The sequence below is a fragment of the Vombatus ursinus genome, unplaced genomic scaffold (assembly GCF_900497805.2).
Source record: "Vombatus ursinus unplaced genomic scaffold, bare-nosed wombat genome assembly UNPS02010788.1, whole genome shotgun sequence".
Lineage (NCBI taxonomy): Eukaryota > Metazoa > Chordata > Mammalia > Diprotodontia > Vombatidae > Vombatus > Vombatus ursinus.
Window position 1 is genome coordinate 1,824,317 of NW_020950566.1, and position 22,416 is coordinate 1,846,732.

General features: G+C 33.7%; 1 pseudogene; it reads right to left on the reverse strand.

The window, feature by feature from the left end:
• Window positions 1-4,779: 4,779 nt before the first annotated feature.
• LOC114038072 overlaps window positions 4,780-22,416 on the reverse strand; it is a 19,566-nt pseudogene continuing 1,929 nt past the window's right edge.

The following is a 22,416-nucleotide window of genomic DNA, read 5'->3' on the forward strand; positions in this document are numbered from 1 at the left end:
CAGTGCCATACCAATCAAACTACCAATTAATTATTTTATAGAGCCAGAAAAAAATAATAAAAATAATCTGGAAGAACACAAGGTTCAGAATATTGAGAGAATTAATGAAATGAAATGCAAGGAAAGGTGGCCTAGCTGTACCCAATCTAAAATTGTAATATAAAACAACAGTGATTAAAATTACTTGGTATTGGCTAAGAAATAGAATGGTGGATCAGTGGAATAGGTTAAGTACACAAGACACAGTAGTTAATGACTATAGTAATTACTGTTTGATAAATCCAAAGATTCCATCTTCTGGGATAAGAATTCACTATTTGACAAAAACTGCTGGGAAAACTAGAAAATTATATGACAGAAACTAGACATAGACCAACATCTTACACTATATACCAAGATAAGGTCAAAAAGGGCACACAATTTAGACATAAAGGGTAAAATATAAGTAAATTAGAAGAACAAGAAATAGTTTACCCATCAAATCTATGATGAAGGGAAGAATTTATGACCAAATAAGAGATAGAAAACATTACAAATTGCAAAATGGATAATTTTTATTACATTAAATTAAAAAGATTTTGCACAAACAAAGCCAATGCAGTCAAGTTTAGAAGGGAAGCAGAAAACTGTGAAATGATTATTACAACCAGTGGCTCTGATAAAGGCTTCATTTTTAAAATATATAGAGAACTGAGTCAAATCTGTAAAAGTACAAGTCATTCCCCAATTGATAAATGGACAAATAATATGAACAGGCAGTTTTCAGATGAAGAATTAAAGCTATGTATAGACACATTTTAAAAAATGCTGTAAATCAATATTGATTTGAAAAATGCAAATTAAAACATCTTTGAGGTACCATACCACCCCTATAAGATTGGCTAACATGTCAAAACAGGAAAATGATAAATGTTGGAGAAGATGTTGAAAAATTGGTAAACTAATGAATTTTGGTGGAGTTGTGAACTTATCCAACCATTTTGGAGAACAACTTGGAACTATGTTCAAAGGGCTACAAGATTTCATATCCTTTGATCCAGCAATAATACTACTAGGTCTGTATTCCAAAAAGATGATAAAAAAGGGAGAAGTACCCACATGCATAAAAATATTTACAGCAGCTCTTTTTGTGATGGTAAATAATTGGAAATTGAGGGGATGCCCATCAATTCAGGAATGGCCTGACTGAGGTATCAGTACAATATTTGTATCACAAAAAGAATTTGGCATGACTCCTTCTTCCCCTATTTTTCCAAATATTTCAGATAGTTGGAATTAATTGATATTTAAATGTTTTGTGGAATTCACTTGTTAATCCATCTGGTGTTAGAATTTTTTTTTTCTTGTAGAGTTCATTGTTGGCTTGTTCAATTTCTTTTTTCTGAAATTAAGTATTTTATTTCCTCTTCTGTTAATCTGAGCAATTTAAATTAAAAAATACTTATCCATTTCACTTAGATTGTCAGATTTATAGGCATAGATTTGAACAAAAAGGGCTTCTAATTATTGCTTTAATTTCTTCTTCATTGGTAGTGAATTTACATTTTTCATTTTTGATCCTGAAAATTTGGTTCTCTCCTTTGTTTCTTTTAAATCAAATTAAACAAAGGTTTATCTATTTTTTTCACAAAAACAGCTCTTAGTTTCATTAATTAGTTCAATGATACTTTTACTTTCAATTTTATTAATCTCCTCTTTGATTTTCAGAATTTTTAATTTGATATTTAATTGAAGACTTTTAATTTTTTCTTTTTCTATCATTTTTAACTGCATGTCTAATTCATTGATTTGCTTTATCTTTATTTTATTGATGTAAACTTTTAGAGATAGAATTTTTTCCCTCAAGTACTGCTTTGGCTGCATCCCATAAATTTTAGTATGTTATCTCATTGTTGTCATTCTATTCTATGAAATTATTGATTGTTTCTGTGATTTGTTCTTTTATCTACTTATTCTTTAGGATTAGATTATTCAGTTTTCAATTATTTTTTTCCTTAAATAATAGTTTTATTTTTCCACAATTACATGTTAAAGCAAATTTTAAATATTTGGTTTTTTTTAAGTTTTGACTTTCTTATTTTATTCCTCTCTTCCCTTTCCCCTCTCTGAAATGGTATCCAATGAAATCCAATTTAGTTTACACATGTGCGATCATATAAAAAATTTTCATGTTTATCATTTTGTATAAGAAGATTTTAATGAAAGAAAGGAAGTGAAAAAAGCATGCTTTAGTTTGTATCCAAACAATATCAGTTCCCTCCCCACCAGAGTCAAATAGTCTACTTTATCATTAGTCCTTTGGGATTGTCTTGGATCATTGTATTGCTGAGAAAAACTAAGTCATTCACAGTTTTTCGCAATATTACTGTTACTGTGTACAATATTCTCCTGATTCTGCTCACTTCACTTTGCATTGGTTCACATAAGTCTTTCCAGGTTTTTTTCTGAAATCACCCTGCTCATCATGTTTTATTGCACAATAGTATTCATTACATTCATATACCACAGCTTGTTTAGTGATTCCCCAATTGATAGGCATTCTTTTAATTTCCAATTCTTAGTCATGACAAAAAAAGCTGGTATAAATATTTTTGTATAAATACATCCTTTATTTGTCTTTGGGATACAGATCTAGCAGTGATATTGTTGCATCCATGGATATGCACAGTTTTATATCATTTTGGGCATAGTTCCAAATTGCTCTCCAGAATGGTTAGATCAATTCACAACTCCACCAAAAATGTGTTAGTGTCCCAGTTTTCCAACATCCTTGATTTTCCTTTTCTGTCATACTAGCCAATCTGATACATGTGAGTTGGTACTTCAGAATTGTTTTAATTTGCATTTCTCCAATAAATTGTTAATTATAGCATTTTTCTTATGACTGTACATAGCTTTGATTTCTTTTTCTGAAAACTGCTTGTTCATATCCTTTGACCATTTATAAATTGAGGAATGACTTGTATGTTTATAAAATTGACTCAGGTCTCTATATATTTGAGAAATGAGGTGTTTATCAGACAGTTGTTGCAAATTTCTCCCCAGTTTTCTGATTTCCTTTTGATTTTGGTTGCATTGGTTTTGTTTATTCAAAAACTTTTTTAATGTTATATAATCAAAATTATGTACTTTACATTTTGTAATGCTCTCTACCTTTTCTTTGGTCCTAAATGTTTCCCTTATTCAGAGATTTGACAAACTACTCCATTATCTCCTAATTTGTTTATGGTATCATCCTTTGATGTAAATCCTATTAGTAAATCCTATACACATTATGACTTTATCTTGATAGATGGTGTGAGATAGTGAGTCTGTATGTAGTTTCTGCTAAACTGTTTTCCTGTTTTTTCTCAGCAATTTTGTTAAATAATGAGTTTTTTTCTAAAAGCTTGGATCTTTGTATTTATCATATACTATATCACTATGGTAATTTACTACTGTGTCTTGTTTACTTAGTCTGTTCCACTGATCTGCCACTCTGTTGCTTAACCAGTACCAGATTATTTTGATAATTACCACTTTATAATACAGTTTGATATGTGGTGTGGCTATATCACCTTTCTTCACATTTTTTTCATTGATTCCCTTGATATCCTTGATCTTTTTTATGCCAGATGAATTTCATTATTTTTTCTAGCTTTGTACAATAATTTTTGACAGTTTGATTAGTATAGTAGTGTTACTGAATAAGTAGATTAATTTAGGTAGACTTGTCATTTTTATTACATTGACTCAGCCTACCCATGAGCAATTGATAATAAAAAAGTCAGCAAAAATATTATGATTATAGTAATAGATTCATAAAAAATCTTTTAATAAAATATAACAATCATTCTCATTAAAAAACACAAGAAAATATTGGCATAAATATATACTTATTATGTTAAGTGGTGTCTCTTTAACACCAAGCACCACTATTGTATGTAATAGAGATATCTGCATTCTTTTCCAGTAATATCAAAGGTAAATCAAGGATGCCAACTATCACTAATATTTGACATAATACTAGAAACACTAGCTAGAGCAATAAGATAAGAAAAAAAGTTGAATGAATATGCATAGGCAAAGAAGAAACAAAATTATCACTTTTTTACAGACTTTATGATGGTGTATGAACCTTATAAAGTCAATCAAAATTTATTGAAATAATTCAGATCTTTAGTAAAATAGCTTCATATAAAATAAATGCACATAAATTATCAAAATGTACATATTTTTTAAGAAAGAACTTCTTATCCCTTTCTTATCAGGATACATACACACACACACACAAGAGTACTAATACAAAATGTTCTTTTGTGTTTTGTGGTTCTGGAAATGAAGAGATATCTAAATAGAAATATTAATTACTAATGCATAAGCTGAGCCAATATAATACAAATGATAATAGTACCTAAATTAGTATATATTATTCAGTGCCATATCAATTAAACCAACAAAAGATTATTTTATAAAGCTAGATTAAAATAACATCATCTCTAGTAACAAAAAGTCAAGAGAAATATGATAAAAAGTAAGAAGGTAATGAGAAGATAATGGTTAGCTCTGTGAAAACCATTTCAAACAGCCACTCCACTGCTGTCCCAAGATGGGCTGCAGGATAAGAGAAGCAAATGTCTGGAGTTATAGATTCTCTGTTTCAAAACAATATAAGTGCATGCACACATAAATCCACACAACACAAATAGCAGCAAGAGAATTCTAGTCTCTAGTCGGTAGGGGAGGAGCAGAGGTGGGAGAGTGAGAAGGTGCAGAGATCTCCATGGAAGGGAGGAGACCTCAGAACCCTTTGTGGATGTTCTAGGCATGGTCCATTAACTTGATCCCTGTGAAGTATTATGTGTATTTTCAGGAACTCCCCCATCTCAAGGTGATGGCTTTGGTTCTCATTGGCCACTGCTATCATTGAGCTTCATCGAGAGTGTTGTATTAATTCATGGGGTCCATGTATTTCAGGTTCTTCCATGGTGACAATCCCCTCATGGTTACCATGAATTGCTTCATCAAATTCCTTCTTTCTGTCTTTCACTCAGTTGTCATAAATGTCCTGGGCCTGCTGGTTTGGAACTCTCCCTGCAAGTATGGAAAAGAATCAGTTTCTTAACACCATCCTAGTCCAAGTCTCAGACAATTTCCTTGACCATAAACTTCAGCAATGCCCCTGCTGTGTTTTGGTGGAGAAAGGGCAGGAACTCTTCCTCATTTAGTGGTAGGTCAACTGGAGGATTGTTGGCCTAACACCAGTAATCCTTGAGGTTATCAAGAACTTCCAGGGTCAATTTATCAATTTTCAGCTCCTCATTGTTTTTTATCTTTTCTGTACACTCTTTTTCATTAAGGAAAAGATGAACATGTTTTAATAGTCACAAAATTGACAGAGATGTGTATATACAGACCCCAATTTATTTATTGTTTGTTGATATATATTTAAAGCAATTATCTTGACAGAGCAAAAAGTATCCTTAAAGATTCTCTTCCAATAAGATTTTTCCAAAGAATGTATTAAGTTCATGTTAGGTTCTTGTGTAAATGAAAATACAGAGAGTGCAGAAAGTACAAGTGGCTATTAAACAGCCACCTGATTATCTACATCAAACAAGGCATAAAGTCTACAAAGAACACATTTGAAAAAGAAATCATATGAAAGATGTTGAGGTTCTTCAGATGCTTCTGTTCAGATTAGATTGTACATCAACTTCCAAAAAAGTACAAATATCAATGAGATCCACGGCCACTTAAGTGAAGTCAGTCTGACAATACACACTTGGTGGGGGAAGGGCTACTACCCTCTCCCAAAGTTATAGCCAAAGGACCCCAACCCAGTTATAACCCCCAAATCTGTCATTTCTAATAATGATGATGGAGGAGTCTGAACCGTCCAACTTCTAGTAGCAACAGCTTATGAATTCTATGAAAAGTAATTTAAAGTCACTAACCTCCTCCTTTTCTTTCTCCTCCTCTTTCACTGTCTTCCCCAACCCTGAACTATAGTGGCATACTTATAGCTGTCTATATAGCAAATTAGTCACTTCTCCCTTAGTCTTGGAGATTCCTCTCGCATAAGTTGTTTGGCATTATAATATAACATTTACCATGCATTTGTCTCATTAAAAAAATTAAATTGGCTTCATCAAAAGATGAAAAAAACTGTTACCCAGACATACAGTTGCATGGGTAGTAAATTGAAATAGTCAGTGAGTACATGTTTCCTTCACTGCAATGGACAATCTCTTAAGAGCAGAGCTAAAAGGGAGGAAGAGAGCAAGTTAGATTAGATTTTACAAACTGCATAATCCTTTGAGTAATTTTTAAATGTCCTAAATATAGAAATCCTTCTTAACGATACCACCATCTTACCAGTAATGCAATATAACTGAGAACCATATAACAACAGTATCCAAAGGATTCAAATTTCAAGTAGTTTTAAGGGTACTTAAGAGACATATAAGTGAGCACAAGTAGGCAGCAGCTATTGATGGATACTGTTGTTCTTGAAATGGCATAAAATATAAGATTAAGACATCCAGTATTGAACCTAGGATATTTTTTTTAAATATCTCATTTTTTTTGAATTGAATCAAATGCATTGCATGACATTAGTCACATAAGAAACTGTGCACGGAGTACGTAGGACAGAAAAATTTAATGCATTCTCTAGAAAACTATCTTAGGCCATCTTGTATGTTACTACTATACATTCTAAGTTAAATATAACTGGATTAGACAAATGACATAAAGAGTAATGGTAGCATTATAATGCCCAGCATTGGCCAGGGTTGGTGATGAAAGACTTTGGGGGGGGATTTTGAAGGATAGTTAAGTACCTTAGCTTTATAATTTTGGCTTAACTTCCTAGCCAAAAACTATCATGTGATTAAAAATGGGAGGGCAAGTTTTCATGGCTTTCTTATCTTTGGGTTGTAATATCTTATTAGTAGTAGTAGTAGTAATAGTATTTATATGAATTTATATAGTGTATAGAATTAGTAACATCAGAATTATTCCTTCTTTCCTAATCTCTTTTCTTTATGACTGTCTTCTGAGTAGCTAGTACAAGTTATTATTCCTATTTTATAGAAAAGGAATTATAGTCCTAGAGAGATTAAATGACTTACTACATTCACCTTACTCAACAGTGAAAACTGCTTTTCAATTGTGCATATCCTGGTATGCACAAGGTGGACTGATGACATTAATTTGGAATTTTTGGTTCTAACTTGATTCATTAAACCCATATAAATGCTGAGTCAGAAGCATGTATTTAAATTTAATTGTCATTGGAGATATATATATATATATATATACACATATATATACACACAAATGTGTGTATACACACACATAAATCAGTATACATGTATATAAACACATATATAGATATATACCTATACATACATATATATAAACTTACTGGTCACATAAACCATTTGTACTAGTCTTGATGGCTTCTCCAATTTGTGCTTAAAGTATATCCACTGAATGCAATTTTCTACTAGTGGAGACTTGGGGATTCACTGCAAATGAGTTACACCATTTTATGTGTGATTATGGACATATATATCAAACATATCTATGTTTGGATGCATATTTGAGATAGAAAATGATATTGCAGGACATTTATCTTTATAATCTCCTATTTTCACTGGCTCATAAACTTCAGAAAAAAATCTTTTTTTTCCCCTCAGCTTAATCTTTCTATGCTTCCTTTCAGTCCCAAGGTGATTTTCTGCTAAAGCTTAAGGAAAATCTGTTCAGCTATTTTTAAGCTATAGCGATATGAAAACTGTATTTTGTCATCATAAAAAGGTAATCGGTTATATTCATTTTTTCCATTAATCTCCACAAGATTGAGTTTCTCAAGTTCAAACTGTATGCAAAAGGTAACTGATACTTTCTGAGCTATTTTGCATCTCTCCGAAAGAGAAAGAAGACACAAGTCTCACAGTCCCCACCCTTACCACCTTCCAGCTTAAATCTCTAGGAAATTTTTCCTACCTAAAGCCACGTGACTGTTTTTATCTTTATATATAAAAGACCTTACAGGCCAGTCATGGAAGAAGCACCCAGCCCAAATAAATTTACTCCAGGGGATTCTTGAAGGATTTGGAAATGGCATGATCTATCATAAATTTGGAGCTGGAAGGAAGCTTAAAAAATAGTCTAATGTCATGACTCAATAAAGGGAGCCCAAACAACTCATATCACATAATACAGGGTTGAGGCTCAAATCCAGAACTTCTAACTCTGATTTTTTTTTTTGAAAAATCCCATTATTACAGGTTTCCATCTGTTGTTCTGATGTTCAATGAATTTTGAGAGGTGGAATTGGTGTTGTGAAATATTCTGTCTTTAAGTGTAATGCATTATTCCAGAACAAATTTTAAATATCAGTTTTTTCTAGTTATACTATACTACTGAAAAATATGGAATTCCACAGTTTCCAAAGAATTGCATTTGCAGGTCAGTCAAATAGTAATGGGGAAATACATAGTTGGTCTGACCTGGCACAATCTGGCTTTCAACCTCATCATTTCACCAAAAAATTCTTTACCCAAATTTACCAATTATCTCTTAATTGCCAGATGCAATGACCTTTTCTCAATCCTCGTTCTTCTTTATCTCTCTCCAACTACTGATCACCCTTTCCTCCTTGGCACTCTCTTTTGGTTTTCAGGAAATTACTCTCTCCTGGTTCTCCTACTACCTATCAAATCACTCCTTTTCAGTCTTCTTTGCTGGATACAAATTCAGATCATACCTTCTAATCCAAAATGTCCTTCAGAGGTTTGTCCTGGGCCCTTTTCTTTTCTATATCTATACTACTAAACTTAGTGATATTATTAATTCCAATGGATTTAAATACCAACCTTGCTGTGATTTGCAAATTCTCAAATTTCACTATCCTCCCTAACCTCTCTGTTGACCTCCAGTCTCAAATCTCCAAATGACTTTCAGACATCTCAAACTGGAAGTCAATTCAACATCTTAAGCTCAATATGTCCAAAATTGAACTCATTTTCTCCTTTCCTACCTTCCCATTTACTATAGAGGGCAACAACATCTTCCCAGTCCCTTAGGTTCACAACCTTGGTGTCATCCTTAACTCCTCATTATCTTTTACTCCAATATCCAATATGTTGCCAACACTTGTGTTCACCTTCCAACATCTCTTCTCTGATAGTGCCACCATTTTGGTGTGGGCCCTCATTACCTTATGCCCAAATTGTTGTAAAATCCTGCTGGTGGATCTGCTTGCCTCAAGTCTTCTCCACTTTGATACATCCTCCATTCAGTCACCAAAATTATTTTCATAAAGTGTGGGGCCAATCATGTTACCCTTTCTACTCAATAAATTCCAGTAACTCTCTATTACCTCCAGGAGTAAATATCAAATATATTTGGCATTCAAAGCCCTTCATAATCTAGTAACCCCCCACCTTTCCAGTATTCTTATATCTTTCTTCTTTCCACATACTTTTTGATCCAGTGAAACTGGCCTCCTTGCTGTTCCATGAATACAAGTCCCTCCATCTCTAAGCTCCAGACACTTTCTCTAGCTGTACCTCATGACTGGAATGCTCTCCCTCTTCATCTCCTCATATTAGCTTCCCTGACTTCCTTTAAGTTCCAACTAAAATCCCATTTTCTATAAGAAGTCTTTACCAACCCCTTATAATTCTAGTACATTCTTTCTATTAAGTATTCCCTATTTATCATGTAAATAACTCATTTATACATGTTACCTTGAATGTTCCTTTCCCCCATTTGATGTGAGCTCCTTGAAGGCAGGGACTGCTATTTGTCTCTTTTTGTATGTTGAGCGTTTAACACAGTGTTTGGAATACAGTAGGTCCTTGGCAAATGTTTATTGAATGTCGTCTAAGTAGGCTTTAGTATAATATCAATGAAAACTGTATGGAAAAAGCAGCAATAAAGAGAGCACCAACTACATATCTGACATCTTATACAAAGTGAGAGATAACTGATAGACTGTGTGTTCTACTTATACTCATATCAAGAGAGTCTACCATTTTGGATGAACACCTTATGCAGTGTTTATGGAAGGATACAAAAACAAGTAACACAGCTTCCTAAGTCACTCCAATTTTAAGGATGGATTAAAATTTACATAACAGAAATAAAAATACCCTAAAATGAATTCACAGATCCAACAAAGTATCTAAGGGCCCCATTTTTCCAAATCCTCTCTAGCATTTATCATTTTTCTTTTCTGTTATGTTAGCTAATCTGATAGGTGTGAGATGGTACTTCAGAATTGTTTTAATTTGTTTTTCTCTAATAAATAGTGATTTAGAGCACTTTTAAAACTTAATTCATTTATTATAATTTTCATCAATCACTTCCATAAGCTTTTGAGTTTTAAATTTTCTCCCCATCCCTCCCCTCCCCAATCTCCAAGATGGTGTGCAATCTGATATAAGCTTAACATGTACATTCCTATTAAACGTATTTTCACATTAGTCATGTTGTAAAGAAGAGTTAGAATTCATAAAAGGAGTCACAAGAAAGAAGAAACAAAACAAAACAGAAGAAAAAAAGAGAGTAAATACTATGCTTTGATCTGCATTCAACCTCCACAATTCTTTCTATGGATGTGGATAGCATTTTCCATTATGAGTCTTTTAGAACTGTCTTAGATCTTTACATTGATAAGAAGAGCTAAGTATATGAAAGTTAGTCATTGCCCAATGTGGCTGTTACTGTGTAAAATGTTTTCCTGGTTCTGTTCACTTCACTCAGCATCAGTTCATATCAGTCTTTCCAGGTTTTTTCTGAAGTATACCTGCCCATCATTTCTTATGGCACAATAGTATTCTATTACATTCATATACCATAACTTGTTCAGTCATGAAGAAATTAAAGCCATCTATAGTCATATGAAAAAATGCTCTAAATCACTATTGATCACTAATGCTCTAAATGTACACAGTAACAGCCATGTTGTGTGATGACTAATATTGATAGACTTAACACTTCTCAGCAATACAAGTATTGAAGACATATCCAAAGACCTCATGATTGCTCTCCAGAAAGGTTGTACGAGTTCACAACTCCACAAAAAATGTATTAGTGTTCCAATTTCCCCACATCTTCTCCAATATTTATCATTTTCCTGTTTTGTCATGTTAGCCAACCTGATAGGTGTGATGTGGTACCTCAGAGTAGTTTTGATTTGAATTTCTCTAATTAGTAGTGATTTAGAGCATTTTTTTCATATTACTGTAGAATGCTTTAGTTTCTTCATCTGAAAACAGCCTGTCCATATCTTTTGACCATTTATCAATTGGGGAATAACTTACACTCTTATAAATTTGACTCAGTTCTCTATGTATTTTTGAAATGAGGACTTTATCAGAGACACTGGCTGTAAAAATGTTTCCCAGCTTTCTGCTTCCTTCCTAATCTTTTTTTAAATATTCCTATTAAACATATTTTCACATTAGTGATGTGGCAGGTAAGAATTAGAACCAATAGGAGGAACCACCATAAAGAGGAAACAAAACTCAAAAGACAATTAAAAAAATAGCAAATAGCATGCTTCAATCTGCATTCAAACTCCATAGTTCTTTCTTCTATGTGGATAGCATTTTCCATCATGAGGTCTTTGGAGATGTCTTTGATACTTGTATTGCTGAGAAGTGTTAAGTCTATCAATATTAGTCATCACACAACATGGCTGTTACTGTGTACATTTAGAGCACTAGTGATCAATAGTGATTTAGAGCATTTTTTCATATGACTATAGATGGCTTTAATTTCTTCATCTGAGAACTGCCTGTTCATATCCTTGGACCATTTATCAATTGGGGAATGACTTGTATTCTTATAAATTTGACTTAATTCTCTATATATTTTGGAAATGAGGCCCTTATCAGAGAGGCTAGTTGTAAAAATTCTTTCCCAATTTTCTACCTTCCTTCAAATCTTGGTTGCATTGGCTTTGTTTGTGCAAAAACTTTTCAATTTAATGTAATCAAAGTTATCTATTTTGCTTTTCATAATGTTCTCTATCTCCTGTTTGGCCATGAATTCTTCTGTTCTCCATAAATCTGATAGGTAAACTGTTTCTTGCTCTCCCAGTTTGCTTACAGTATCAGTCTTTATATCTAAATCATGAACCCATTTTGACTTTATTTTGGTATATGGTGTGATATTTTAATCAATACCTAGTTTCTGCCATACTCTTTTAGAGTTCTCCCAGAAGTTTTTGTCAAAGAGTGGGTTCTTATCCCAGAAGGTGGGATCTTTGGGTTTATCAAATAATAGATTTCTGTAGCCATTGACTACTGTGTCTTGCATACTTAACCTATTCCACTGATCCACCACTCTATTTCTTAGCCAGTACCAAGAAGTTTGGATGTTTGCCACTTTATAATATAATTTAAAATTTGGAATGACTAGGCCAACTTTCCCTGTATTTCTTTTCATTAGTTCCATTGATATTCTGGACCTTTTGTTCATCCAAATGAATCTTGTTATTATTTTTTTTCTAACTCTATCAAATAATGTTTTGGTAGTTTGATTAGTATGGCACTGAATAGGTAAATTAAATGAGGTAGAATTGCCATTATTATTATATTAGCTCAGCCTACCCATGAGCAACTGATGTTTTTCCAGTTATGTAGATATGACTTTATTCATGTAAAAAGTGTTTTGTAATAATAGTTCCAGGGTTTGTTTAGGGAGGTAGATGCCTAAATATTTTATAATATTTAGTACAGTAACTTTATTAATCTACGGTGACTTTAAATGGAATTTATCTTTCTATTTCTTGCTGTTGGGCTTTGTTGATAATACAAAGAAATGTTGGAGATTTATGTGGATTTATTTTATAGCCTGCAACTTTGCTAAAGTTGTTTATTATTTCAAGTAGTTTTTTACTTGATTCTCTAGGATTCTGTAAGTATATCATCATATCATCTACAAAGAGTGATAGCTTTATTTCTTCTCTGCCTATTCTAATACCTTCCATTTCCTTTTCTTCCCTTATTGCTAAAACTAATGTTTCCAGTATGATATTGAACAATAGTGGTGATAATGGACATCCTTGTTTCACCCCCGATATTATTGGAAATGCTTCTAGCTTGTCCCCATTAAATCTGATGCTTGCTGAAGGTTTTAGGCAGATACTATTTATTATTTTAAGGAAGACTCAATTTATTCCTATGCTCTCTAGAGTTTTTAATAGGAATGGGTGTTGTATTTTGTCAAAAGCTTTTTATGCATATATTGAGATGATTGTGTGGTTTCTGTTAGTTTTGTTGTTGATATAATCAATTATGCTGATGGTTTTCCTAATATAGTACCAGCCCTGCATTTCTGGTATAAATCCTACCTAGTTATAATGTATTATTCTTGTGATAAGTTGTTGTAATCTATTTGCCAATATTTTATTTAAATTTTTTGCATCTATATTCATTAGGGAAATTGGTCTATAATTTTTTTTTTCTGTTTTGACTCTTCTAGGTTTAGGTATCAGCACCATATTTGTAACATAAAAAGAATTTGCTAAGACTCCTTCTTTACTTATTTTCCCAAATAGTCTCTATAGTATTGGAGTTAATTGTTCTTTAAATGTTTGATAGAATTCACTTGTAAATCCATCTGGCTCTGGAGATCTTTTCCTAGGGAAATCATCAATGGCTTGTTCAATTTCTTTTTCTGAAATTGGGTAAAGTTTTTTTTAATTTCCTCTTCCGTTAATCTGGGTAATTTATATTATTGTAAACATGTATCCATTTCACTAAGATGGTCAAATTTATTGGCATACAGTTGGGCAAAATAGTTCCTAATTATTGTTTTAATTGCCTCTTCCTTGGTGGTGAATTCACCCTTTTCATTTTTGATACTGGTAATTTGGTTTTCTTCATTCTTTTTTTTAATTAAATGAACCAAAGGCTTATCTATTTTATTGATTTTTTCATAAAACCAGCTCATACTTTTATTTATATGTTCAATTGTTCTCTTGATTTCCATTTTATTAATTTCTCCTTCAGTTTTCAAAATTTCTAATTTGGTGTTTAATTAAGGATTTTTAATTTGTTGTTTTTCTAGGTTTTTTTTTTAGTTGTATGCCCAATTCATTTGATGTCCTCTTTTTCTATTTTATTCATGTAAGTGTTTAGAGATATAAAACTTCCCCTACGAACTGCTTTTGCTGCATCCCATAAGCTTGGTATGTTGTCTCATTATTTTCATTCTCTTGAATGAAGTTATTGATTGTTTCTATGAATTATTGTTTGCACCAATCATTTTTAAGGATTTGATTATTTAGTTTCCAATTATTTTTTAGTCTATCTTTCCATGGTCCTTTATTAGATATAATTTTTATTGCATCCTGATCTGAAAAAGATGCATTTAATATCCCTGCCTTTCTGCATTGGATAGTGAGGTTTTATGCCCTAGTACATGATCAAATTTTCTGTATGTGCCATGTACTGCAGAGAAAAAAAGTATATTCCTTTATATCATCATTCAATTTTCTGCAGAGATCTATCATACCTAACTTTTCTAATATTCTATTCACCTCTTTAACTTCCTTCTTGCTTATTTTGTGGTTAGATTTATCTAGTTGAGAGGAGGAGGTTAAGATCTCCCACTAATATAATTTTGTTGTCTATTTCTTCCTGTAACAGCCTGAACTTCTCCTCTAAGAATTTGGATGCCATACCATTTGGTGCACGTATGCTTATCAATGATATTACTTTATTGTCTATGGTGCTTATTAACAGAATGTACTTATCTTACTTATCTCTTTTAATTATATCTGTTTTTGCTTTTGCTTTGTCTGAGATCAGGATTGCTATCCCTGTTTTGTTTTCTTTTACTTCAGCTGAAGCATAATATATTCTGCTCCAGCCTTTCACCTTTATCCTGTATATGTCACTCTTTTTCAATTATGCTTCTTATAAACAACATATTGTAGGATTATGGTTTTTAATCCATTCTGCTATCCACTTCCATTTTATGGAGAGTTCATCTCATTCACATTCACAGTTATGATTACTGTCTGTGTCTTCTCTCCATCCTTCCCCCCTTTATGTTTTTCTTTCTCCTTTCCTCTTTTCCTTCCTCACTAGTGTTTTGCTTTTGATCACTGCCTCCCTCAGTCACACCTCCCTTCTATTAGCCCCTTCCCTTTTCTACCCCTTTACCCTTATTGCTTCTTCCCTCTCTTCTATCCCCCTCCCTTTTCTTTCCCCATTTCCCTCCTACTGCCTATAGGGCTAGTTAGATTTCTATACCTAACTGATTATGTTATTTCATTCTTGAGCCAAATCTTATGAGAGTAAGGTTCAAACAATGCTCACCTCTCTCCCTTCTTTCCCTCTGCTGGAATAAGTTTGTGTGCCTTTTCCTGTAATGTAATTTACCCTTGTCTGCCTCCTCCTTTCCTTTTCTCTCAGTACATTTTCTTAGATCAGATTAATTCACGTACTTGGATCCATTTAACCCACTTAATTGGATTTTTTTTCATCACATCAAAGTCAACTTATATTCACCCTCTTTATGTATACCTTTTTAACATGGTGTAATAACAATAGAGTTCTCAAGAGCTAGAGGTGTCATCTTCCCTTGTAGTAATGTAAAGAGTTTGCCCTTATTAACAATATGTTGTATTTTTCTGTCCCATTTACCTTTTTATGTCTCTCTTGAGTATTGTATTTGAAGATCAAATTTTCTGTTGAGCTTTTGCCTTTTTATCAGGAAGGTATGGAAGTCCCCCATTTCATTGAATATCTATCTCCTTCCCTGAAAGATCATGCTCATTTTCTCTGTGTAGTTGATTCTTGGTTGTAATCCAAGCTCCTTTGCCTTATGGAATATTATATCCCATGCCCTATGATCTTTTAATGTAGAAGCTGCAAAGTCCTGTGTAATCCTGACTGTTGTTCCATGATATTTAAATTCTTTTTTTCTGGCTGCTTGCAGTATTTTCTCTTTCACCTGGTAATTTTGGAATTTGGCTATTATATTCTTTGACATTTTCAATTTGGGATCTCTTTCAGGAGGTGATTGGTGGATTTTTTCTATGGCTATTTTACTACGACCTCAGGATGGTTTTCCTTTATGATTTCCTGAGAGATACTGTCCAGGCTCTTTTTTTCATCATGATTTTCAGGTAGATCAATAATTTTTAAATTGTCTCTCCTGGATCGATTTTCCAGGTCTGTTGTTTTACCAATGAGGTATTTTATGTTTTCAGCTATTTTTTCATTCTTTTCTTTCTGTTTGATTGATTCTTTCTCTCTCAAAGAGTCATTAGCTTCCATTTGCCCAATTCTAAATTTTAACAAATTGTTTTCTTCTATTAGATTTTGTACCTCCTTCCCCATTTGGTCAATTGTATTTTTTAGGGATTTGTTTTCTTCAGTGTACTTTTTCTCCAGTTGGCCAATTGTATTTTTTAAGCTTGTTTTCTACAGTTAATTTTTGTCCTTTTTTTTCCAGGCTATTGACTCTCTCTTGCATACCTCTCATTTTTACTTCTACCTCTCTCATTTGACTTTTTTTAATGAGAAAAAAACTTTTATTGAATTCCTATTCCTACTAAGTTCCAAGTGCTATGCTCAGTACTGGGGATGGATGACAAATACAGAAAGACAGTATATGGTCATGTTCACACTTGGGTGGGTGGGGAGGGGAAGACAGCATACTAGAGAGCTCAGTTACTGGGTAAATAAAAAGACTTCTAAAAGTTCTAAGTGCTAAAATTCCTAAGGATGAACACCAGAGGGGTAGATTACATGGCCCAGGCAAGCATCTTTATATTGTCAGAAGGTCAGATGATATTGGGACACCGTATGGCATACAAGCAGGGCAGATAATAAAGTCAGTAAGTCCTTAGAAAATACAGATGGCAAGGTTTGTTTCCCAGTCCATTTTACCTGAAGGAAAAATTGATGACTCCCATTACCCCAAGTCATGTGAGCAGTCAAGCAGTCTGGATTGGTTTCTAGGTGATATGGTACAAGTGTTGAGCAAGTCAGAGTTCAGTTGGCTATGACAAAGATGAGGATATCTGCCTTTCTCTTATGGTCAGTACATGTGAACAATTTCTATAGTTGTTTATAGTAAACATTTATAGTATAGTTTATAGTATTTATTTTGTTTATAGTATTGAAGAAAAAATAGCACATAGAAAACTTGAGAAAGGATATGAAGAAAAAAATTACCAAAGAGAGTCATGGAAGATAGCTCAAACACAAGGGGGAGGGTGGGAAAATAATTCAGAGATTATATTGCAGGGTTAAAGAGACTGACACTTTAACACCATCTCCAACTATTGAGTTGAGTCTTCTCACTTCTTTCTAGTTGCTTCTCTGGCTAATCTTTGAGCTTCAGCACTGCTTTTAACTTTTGACTGAGCAGATACATACTTCCACTCAACATCCATGTCCAACATCATATTATCCAGCTTAGTGAATTGGTCTCTGTGGACAACATCTTTATTTTTACTTGTTTTCCAGCCATTTTCTTTCCAGTTGCCAATCCATTCACTAATACCTTTGGTGATAAGTTGGTTATCTGTGCTCATAATAAGTCTGTCCCTATTTTGGGCCTTTGCTTGCTCAATCACTTTGGCAGCTGCTTTTAATTATACTCTTTGGTTTGTCTGTCATCCAGAATGTGTGCCACTTAGGTTTAGATCATAGTCTGGTCCCCAGCAGACACCAATACCTCCTTGTGCCCATTATCTTCCATTATTTTTCAGGCATACTTGATATATATAATATTAGGGTCTGATCCATGGTGTGGTTGCCATACCAACTTTCAGAGTTACCAACCTTAGTCATAGTAACATGGACTGTGTTTCCAACTCATCTCCAGTCTTTCCAAAGGCTTGGTGAAAAAATAAAATGTCAGCCCTTCAGAAATTGTGAACTCACAAACTGCAAACCCAGCAGTTTTAAAAACCAAGAAAAGCAGTGGGTGGGGCTCCAAACTACTGCCAGATTCTACCCTTCTCCTCATTTGACTTCTAAAATTCTTCTTCAGTTCTTCTAAGAAGGCTTTTTGGAGTTCAGACCAACTCATATTCCCTTTTGAGGTTCCAGATGTGGGTTTGTTGACAATGACGTCTTCTTTAGAATTTCTGTCTTGATCTTCACTCTTCTCATAATATGAATCTATGGTACGATTCTTTTTGCTCATGGTGTTTGCTTATTTCCTGACCTTTAAAGAGATTGAGCTCTCCTGCTTGGGAGCACAGGGCACTGACCCAAGCTTCTTGTGTTGGGAGCCTAGGGCTGGGTCACTGTCTTTGTGTGCTGGGGCTTCCAATGTTGGCAGTTGGAGGCTGTAGGGTTCAGGAAGCTTACCTAGTATTGGGCTGGAATCAGCAAGGCTGGAACTCTAGGGCAACTCTAAGTTGCCTGATTTTTTTTTTTTCCTTTTGCTTTCTTCAGCTCCTTTCAGACAAATGTTGCAGGGTGTTTATCTACCTGGGGCCCTTTGTAGTATTGCTTCTTTTATTTTTACTGAGGTCCTGGGAGACCTGGCTTCTGTAGAATATTGAGGCACCAGGTGGTTTTCCACACTGATTTCCACTGGTTCCCCAGCCCTCACAAAGGCACTCAGAGGTCCAGGTGTTGGTGTTTGCCTGCTCCACCACCTGGGTTTCAGGATCTCCTTTTGTGTGCTGAGGTGGGGTTTTCCCCTAGCTTGATGGGATGCCTCCTGTTCTGTACTGCTTCCCTTCCCCCAGGGTAAGAGGGGCCTTTCCTGTTAATCCCTCAAGCTACCTGGGCTACTTGACTTCTGCACCCCATCTTTCTTCTGGCTCAGCTGTTCCAGGGTTTTTCCTTGGGCGATATTTTCTGGGTTTTCAGAGGTTGATGCAACATGGTAAGAGCGACTTATCTCTTACTCCACCATCTTGGGTCCTGGAAGTAGAACCCTTCCTTTCTAATCTCGGTTGCATTGGCTTTGTTCATGCAAAAGCTTTTCAATTTAATGTAATCAAAATCATCCATTTTGCATTTTACATGGTCTCCATCTCTTGTTTGGTCATAAATCTTTCCATTCTCCATATATCTAAAAGTTAAACATTTCCTTACTGTCCCAGTTTACTTATAATATCAGCTTCATATATAAATCTATACCCATTTTGACTTTATGTTGGTATAGGGTGTAAGATGTTGTTCTATGCCTAGTTTCTGCTACACTCTTTTCCAGTTATCCCAGAAGTTTTTGTCAAATAGTGAGTTCTTATTCCAGAAGACAGAGTCTTTGGATTTATCAAACAGATTACTATAGTCATTGACTACTGTGCCTTGCATACCTAACCTATTCCACTGATCACTCTATTTCTTAGCCAGTACTAAGTAGTTTTGATGAATACTGCTTTATCATACAATTTAATATCATATATGGCAAGGCCAACTTCCATTGCATTTCTTTTAATTAATTCACTTGATATTCTGGACCTTTTGTTTCTCCAGAATAATTCTGTTATTTTTTCTAGCTCTATAAAATATATATTTTTTTGTAGTTTGATTGGTATTGCACTGAATAAGTAAATCAGTTTAGGTAGAATTGTCATTTTATTATATTAGCTTGGCCTACCCATGAGCAACTGATATTTTTCCAATTAGTTATATATTTCCAATTATTTAGAACTGACTTTATTAACATGTTCATACAGCGCCTGGCTTTGTTTTGGCAGGCAGACTCCCAAATATTTTATAATATCTACAGTAACTTTAAATGGAATTTCTCTTTCTATCTCCTGCTATTGGGCTTTGTTGGTAATATATAGAAATGGTAATGATTTATGTGGGTTTATTTCATATCCTACAACTTTGCTAAATTTGTTTATTATTTCAAGTAATTTTTTACTCGATTTTCTAGGATTCTCTAAGTACACCATCACATCATCTGCAAAGAGTGATAGCTTTGTTTCTTCTTTGCTATTCTAATTCCTTCCATTTCTTTTTCTTCTCTTATTGCTAAAGCTAGCATTTCTAGTACATTTCTAGTGAATAACAGTGGTGATAATGGCCAATCTTGTTTCACATCCAATCTTATTGGAAATGCTTCCAGCTTATCCCCATTACATATGATCCTTGCTGATGGTTTTAGATCTATCATTTTAAGGAATACTCCACTTATTCTTATGATCTCAAGTTTGTTTGTTTTTTTAATAGTAATGGTGTATTTTGTCAAATGCTTTTTCTGTATCTATTGAGGTAACCACATGATTTTGGTTAGTTTTGTTGTTGATACGGTCAATTGTGCTGATAGTTTTCCTAATAATAAAGCAGTCTTGTATTCCTGGTATAAATCCTACCTGGTCATAGTGCATTATCCTCAAGATAAGTTGTTGTAATCTTTTTGCTAATATTTTACTTAAAAATTTTTGCATCTATATTCATTAGGGAAATTTTTCTATAATTTTCTTTTTCTGTTTTGGCACTTCTCAGTTTAGGCTTCAGCACCAAATTTGTATTATAAAAATAATGTGGTAGGACTTCTTCCTCTCCTATTTTCACAAATACTTTACATAACATTGGAGTTTGTTCTCTAAACGTTTGATAGATTTTGCTTGTAAATACATCTTGTGCTGGAGATTTTTTCTTAGGGAGTTCATTGATGGCTTGTTCAATTTCTTTTTTTGAAATGGAATTACTTACATATTTTATTTCCTGTTTTGTTAATCTGGGCAATTTATATTTTTGTAAACATTTATCTATTTCACTAAGATTGTCAAATTTAACTCCTGATTATTGTTTTAATTTCCTCTTCATTGGTGGTGATTTCACTTTTTTCATTTTTGATACGGGTAATTTGCTTTTCTTTTTTTTTTTAATCAAATTAACTCAAGGTTTATCTATTTTATTGTTTTTTTTCATAAAACCAGTTTTTCATTTTATTTATTAGTTCAATAGTTTTCTTAATTTCTCCTTTGGTTTTCAGAATTTCTAATTTGGTATTTAATTGGGGATTTTTAATTTGTTCTTTTTCTAGATTTTTTAGTTGCATGCCCAATTCATTGACCTTTTTCTCTACTTTATTCATGTAAGCATGATATAAAGCAAGATATAAAACTTCCTCCAAGAACCGCTTTCACTGCATCCCTTAAGTTTTGGTGTGTTGTCTCATTATTGTCTCTTAGAGGAAGTTATTGATTGTCTCTTTTTCTTTAAATTTCGTGGTATATTTATTTTTTGTTCTTGTTTCAAACAGCACCTGGTGAAAGGGGTATTTCCATGTACCTTGTTGTGGAACAGAAATAGGAGACTGTCCCTTAACCTGCAGATCTCTATGATTTGCAAACTGAAAGAAGAGATACTTTATTTTTTCAGTTGAATTAAGTCTCTAATTGAATGGAGGTCCAAAACATGGTATGTTCTCCTCCAGGGAGATCCATAGACACTCAAAAAGAGATCAGCCCAGTACAAACAGGAAAAAAAACAAGTGGATAAAAAAGACACATTTCCCAAGTTATGATATACTGATGAATAAAAAGCTAATTGAATAATTCTATCAACACCTATATATTGTATAGGCACTGCAGATGGACTTTGAACAGGGCCCATAAATGAACAGAGGGAAAAGATACTGAATCTCATCTGAGAAATTTTTCAGCATTTTCAGTGAACCCAAGTAGATGTTACCTGAAACCAAAGCCCATCTTTTTAACATCAATAAACTCTCATGACAGATGGGTAGCATAGTTTATATACTATGTTGGGACTGAAGTCAGGAAGACTTCATATCATATCTTGCCTTTTGAATCCTACTGGTGGTAGGACCTTTAACATCAAGCAACTCCCTCGAATTTATCTGTTTTTAAAGCTTTGGGTTACAAATTTTCTCCCTTCCTCCCTCCCCACCCACTCTCTTTGAAAAGACAAGCATCTTGGTACAGGTTACAGATGTGTAGTCATGAAAAAACACTTCCATAGTAGTCCTGTTGTGAAAAACTAAGTATATTTCCCTTCATCTTATCTTACCCCCCATTTATTTTATTCTTTCTTTTTACCCTGTCCCTCCTTAGAAGTATTTGCTTCTGATTGTCCCCTCCCCCAGTCTGCCCTCCCTCTATCAACCCTCTGTTCTCTTGTCCCCTTCCCCCCTTATTTTCATGTGTGGTAAAATAGATTTCCATACCCCATTGTGTTATTCCCTCCTTTAGCCAAATACTATGAAAATGAGTTTCACTCATTCCCTCTCACCTTCCCCCATTTCCCTTCCACTGTAAAAGCCTTTTCTTATCTGTTTAATGTGAGATATTTTACCTCATTCTGCTTCTCCCTTTCTCCTTCTCCCAGTATAATCCTCTCTTACCTCTTAATTTTGTTCTCCAGATATCACCCCTTCATAATCAACTCAATCTGTACCCTCTATCTATCTATCTATCTATCTATCTATCTATCTATCTATCTATCT